Raw genomic sequence first — 5,312 nt, 5'->3', positions numbered from 1 at the left:
CTCCCCTCCCCTCCCCTCCCCTGTCTCACTCCATTGCCCAGGCTGGAGTGCAATGGCATGTTCATAGCTCACTGCCATCTCAAACTCCTGGGCTCAAGCTATTCTCCTGCCTCAGTCTCCTGGGTAGCTAGGACTACAGGTACATGCCAGGCATGCCTGGCTAATTTATTTTTATTTTTATTAGAGACAAGGTCTTGCTATGTTTCCCAGGTTGCTTTCAAACTATGGGGCTCAAGTAATCCTCCTGACTCGGCCTGTTAAAGGACTGGGATTAAAGACACGAGCCACTGTACCTGGCCCAATTTTCTATAAAATTTTGAGAACTGACAAACAACTAACTAGACTAACAAGGAAAAAAAGAAAAACACAACAGAGTAAATATAATAAAAATAAAAAGGGGACATTACCATTGATAACACAGAAATAAAACGGATCATTAGAGACTATTATGTACAACTGTAAGCCAACAAATTGGAAAATTAGGAAAAATAAATAGATTCCTGGACACATACAATCTACTAAGACAAAAATAAATAGAAAACTTGAACGACTAATTATAAGTAATAAGATTAAATCAGTAATAAAAAATCTCCTCTCAAAGAAAAGCCCAGGACCTGATAGCTTGTCTGCTGAATTCTATTAAACATTTAAAGAAAAATGAATACCAATTCCTCTGAAACTCTTCCAGAAAATTGAAGAAGAGGGTATAGCCTTTAGCATGTTGGGTAAGCCTGTAGATTATAATTTAAGTCAGATTGGCTCTTCCCATGTGAATTCTTTGGCCTATTTAGTCCTATTCGCATCCTTAAATTGTTATTTAATTTAAATACAACAGTTGATGTTTATTATATGAATAAACGACGTATCAGATTGTTCTCTGAATCTTTGAGTATAACTTCTACATATATATCCTACTGATCTGTGCATGTGAGGTTTCCATCTTTAATAACATCAACAATAACAAATTTATAGCCAATTATTGAGTGTTTATAATAAATTGGGTAGTATTTAAAGTTCCTTATGGAAGATAACACATTTTATTTTTCACAATTGCATGAGAAAATTGTCTCATTTTATAGGTAGAAACAGATGCATAGATTAATTTTTCCAAAGTTACATAGTAGTCAGCGGTAAAGTCTAGGTTCAGATCCTCAGTAGTTTTTCTCCAGATTTGATCCTCTTGACTATTTCACTGTGTTATACCTTCAATTCAGCTGTTCTTTTAATTGCACAATTTTATTCAGTGTGCTCTGTGGTACTATATTTACATACAAGTACACTACACATAACACACTGTATCTTTTGCACAGATAATTCTTTCTTTATTAATGCTCCTGAAAATGGAAACTTCCTAAATCATTCTATTCTTTTCCATTCATTTTTATTCAAATGGGTTCAATTCAAAAAATACTCATTGGGCTCCTTCTAGGCCACAAGAAATATATTAGTCCTACCTCTTACCTGACTTGAGCACAGCAGTGGAGGTAGAGACATAAACCAATAATGGCAATATCTGTCACCAATTCAGTAATACGGATAAGATTTAAGAGCAGAAGTGGCACAAAGTAAGGATTGTGTGGTTCTATAAGCACTTTGCTTTACACATTTCAGAGATGTGCCATCTTTTTAACACTGTAATTTTAGGGATCAAGGAAATCATACACACAAAATACCCTCCAAATGCATTATTATATCTAACTTTTACTTCACATAATAACTGGGATGAGGATACATCTTGATGTAATTGTTGTAGTGCTTACTTATGCCTAATGTTCTGGTGTAATTAATAGTAGCACCCCTTTAACTTTCATAAGTAACATGGTTTGGATGATAAATTGTAAGGTCAGCCTAATAAATCTATGAAAATAACCTAGCCAATAGGTGTGAAGTACTCTGTGTCACATGAATAAAAGGGGCAGCTTTCAATGCAACAGCCTTCTATTACCTAAAGACAGAATTCTTGTCCTTGGGATCATAGATTACAATTCATGTATAACAGCCCCTCATCAGCTTAGGTAAAGTAGAACAATATTTTTACATATTCAGTAATGCTGAGGACAACGTCCAAAAAAAAAAAAAAAAAAAAAAAAAAAAAAAAAAAAAAAAAAAAAAAAAAAAATGGTAGGGACATGTTAAAAAGAATGTGCTAGCCAAAATCCATTAGAAAGAAATCATTTACATGACTGACATAACGTAATTATACCATTGTGAAACCAGATACTGTATGCCTACTCAGACAGTTTGGGACATGATAATTCCATCATCCAAGATAGCCAGCATGGCACAAGATGGAAGAAACTTTTGTAAAAGTTGTGGAGGCCACTGTGTGATACTCAAAACTATAATGGTTTATGGTGCTAGAAGCTGTATTATGAATATGCATTCTGCTCCTCATCAGTAAAAGGAACAAAAATTTTGGGGGAAGTAACTGTATCCTGTTACCAGGATTTAACAATCATAGGGTAAAACAATACTATTAAAACAGCAAAAATAAATGAAAATGCAAACAAATGACCCAAGATATCCAATAAAAGTCAAAGGTATTTTAAGGCAGAACCAATGTCACTATGTTTAATTTTGGCCTTTGCAGTAACTTTAACTTTTGGTCATAGTTCATGCAGGTGATGCTATGCTGAGACTGAATAACAGTGGATCTCTTTTCCTTCACTCTGCTTAAGGAATGTGTGTATTGGAAACATATCCAAAGAAGTGCTATCATTATGTAAGACGACGGAATAAGTTCATACTGATATGCTAGCAAAAGACTGGCATAGTTGCTTCAAAAGCTTTTAGCTATGCTTCTACTAGCAGCATAACCTTACCCACATAAGACACAGAGGAATGGTTCTTGAAAACTGCTCTTTTTATATCGTCTCTTTGCTCAATTAAAAAAAATTAATGGGTCAATTTGCTGCATCTATAAAACTGTTCTATCACTGAGGGTCAGAAAAGAAAAATAGCTTAGAGCAGCTTGAACTCTGTGAGTTATGCAAGCCCAAAGAGACATGAGGATGGGATTTCGTGGATCAGTACTGTAGTCTGGTCTGTAGTCTGTTAGGAACTGGGCTGCACAACAGGTGGTAAGAGGTGGGTGAGCAAGTGAAGCTTCATCTGGATTTACAGCTGCTCCCCATGACTCCCATAATGACCTAAGATCCATCTCCTGTCAGATCAGTGGTGGCATTAGATTCTCATAGGAGCACAAACCCTACTGTGAACTGCATATGTGAGGGATCTAGGTTGACTGCTCCTTATGAGAATCTAACTACTGCCTGATGATCTGAGGTGGAACAGTTTCATCCCCAAATCAACCACCCCTACAGACCCCCACTACCCAGGTCTGTGGTAAAATTGTCTTCCACGAAACCAGTCCTTGGTGCCAAAAAGTTGTGGACCACTGGTATAAAGGAATTTTGTTCCTGACTAGCTGCCTCATCCATTATCTTCATGTTCCTGGAATTTTCAATACAAAGAACAGTGTATAACTTGTGCTAATTTAATGTAAATTGTTTATAAACAACTTAGGGACTGTTTGATCCTTTCCTTTGAAAAACCTACTCATGTTGCTAATTGGAGTGTATATTCAGGGCATGTTAAATCAATCTACACTCCTAGGTTGCAACCGGTAAGCTTGCCCAAATAAATTACTTATATTAATTTTGCCTCTGCTTCTTCCTTTCAGGTAGACGAAGGCATAGAGCCTATGGTATTTTATAAAGCCGGACATCATTTAAATTTCTAAGGCCAAGTGTAATTTGATAACAATCAAATGTGCTTATTGGTTGAAAATAAGACCCTTCAAGGTAGCTTTAAGCAAAAAATGGAAGGTATCATAAATAAGGCAACTCTGGGTTAGAGGTGAAAATAGGGATCACTAGGAACAGCAACAAGGAAATAAAAAGCCAGCAGAAATGTACTCTCTTTTGGACTTTCATGTTCTCTCATCTTTTTTTTTTTCTGTTTTCTGTGTCCCCTTCATTTTTCTGTTTTTGTTAGTGGATTTTCTCCCTCCACTTACTCTTCAAGATATATGGTCCTTAAAATAGAATTTCCCAACAGTGACTTTGCATCCTAATTATATACATCCAAAAGCTTACTGGTTAGAATTTTCCGGGTCTGAGTTCTAAACTTCCAGGACAGAGAAACTCCAAGTTTAGATATTGGATCTTAATATCAGATAGGGGTCGTTGCTCTAACTTGTTCTTTAAAATTCTCTAACTTATGGCTATTTGCTCTTCCATATGAATTATAGGAATAGCTTATCAAGTTTCATGAAAAATGTGATTGAAAACTCAAGTTGAAATTTTACTGAATAGAAACATCAATTTGAGGAGAAATAATATTTTTAAAATATTGTCTTCATCCATGAGAATAGTATATTTAATTTATTCATGTCTTTTATTCAATCATGGTTTACAACTTTATCAATGAATACATTAAACATTTACTATTAGATTTATTCCAAAGAACCTTATGGATTTTGTTGCTATTATAAATAAATAATTTTTTTCTACTATATCTTCATTTGAGAAATTTTTGACAGAAAGTTATTGATTTATGTGTCACTTAACTATTTTGTTGAACTCTTTTAATAGATCCAGTAGCTATTAGTTCTTTATTTTGATAATTATGCCAATAGGGTAAGAATGCTATTGACTTTTATATGTTCTTTTATGCAACCTGCCAAAATCTTGCAATTGCACTAGTTTGTTTTGTTTCTAATCCATTTATTTCTGTTTTATTTTCCTTGCTTTCTTGAGCTGAATGTATAGCTCAGTTATTTTTAATCTTTTCTCTTTTTAAAAATATCCACATAACGCTACAAAATATACTTGACATTTTAGTTGCATTGGATTGGTTTTGAGAGAATTATGTCTCAAAAGCATACACACACACACACGTAAAGTGTGTCTTTACATTTTTAACTTCTATTTCCTAATTCCTTTTTTAAATGTTTTAAATAATACTTCAAGTTCTGGGATACATGTGGAGAATATGCCAGTTTGTTGCATAGGTATACATGTGCCATGGTGGTTTGCTGCACCCATCAACCCATCATCTATCTACATTAGGTATTTCTCCTAATGGTATCCCTCCCCTAGCCCCACACTCCCTGACAGGTCCTGGTATGTGATGTTCCCCTCCCTGTGTCCATGTGTTCTCATTGTTCAACTCCCACTTATGAGTGAGAACATGTGGTGTTTAGTTTTCTGTCCTTGTGATAGTTTGCTGAGAATGATGGTTTCCAGCTTCACCCATATCCTTGAAAAGGACGTGAACTCATCCTTTTTTATGGCTGCATAGTATTCCAT

This window comes from Rhinopithecus bieti, unplaced genomic scaffold (assembly GCF_001698545.2).
Source record: "Rhinopithecus bieti isolate Rb0 unplaced genomic scaffold, ASM169854v2 scaffold_4914, whole genome shotgun sequence".
NCBI lineage: Eukaryota > Metazoa > Chordata > Mammalia > Primates > Cercopithecidae > Rhinopithecus > Rhinopithecus bieti.
The sequence above is the reverse complement of the archived record's forward strand: the minus strand, read 5'-3'. Positions refer to the sequence as shown.